At 58.5% G+C, this 494-nt stretch overlaps 1 pseudogene; it reads left to right on the plus strand.

The window, feature by feature from the left end:
* The window catches only part of LOC104999649, an 18090-nt pseudogene that overhangs the window by 15559 nt on the left and 2037 nt on the right, over positions 1-494 (plus strand).

Consider the following 494-nt stretch of genomic DNA (forward strand, 5'->3'; position numbering starts at 1 on the left):
TCTTCCCAGCCACAGTGAGGGAGGGGAGCAGCTGGAGGGCCTCTGGGCTGGGGACACCAGGGCAGGGACGCCAAGTGCATGGGCATGAGAGAGAGGCTGTGAAAGGCAGGCCTTGGATGTCATGAGGGCTTGTGTGTGCACAACACAAGTGTCCCAAGCCACGGCTGACAAAGACCCCCTCAGTGCCACATAAACCCACTGCCAGGGCCTGGTGGTGCCTGGAGGAGGGGGACCAGAAAAGGCAGCCTCTTCATGACCCAGGGGGCGAGGAGGGACTCCAAGCATGGAAGGGGCAAGAAAGGCCACATAGTCAGGCTGCTCACAGATGTCATGACCTTCCATCCCATTTGAAGGAGTCACCAGGGGCCCCCACCAACATTCACAGCCTCCAGAGTCATGTCCCAGTCAGACTAACTGACCAGAAGGAAACCTTTGTCAACCTGCTTAGAAGCAGAAAGGCCATGGGGAAGCCCAAGTCGAAGCCTGGAGCTCAT

The sequence above is a fragment of the Bison bison genome, unplaced genomic scaffold (genome assembly GCF_000754665.1).
Source record: "Bison bison bison isolate TAMUID 2011002044 unplaced genomic scaffold, Bison_UMD1.0 scf7180017864360, whole genome shotgun sequence".
Taxonomy (NCBI): Eukaryota; Metazoa; Chordata; class Mammalia; order Artiodactyla; family Bovidae; genus Bison; species Bison bison.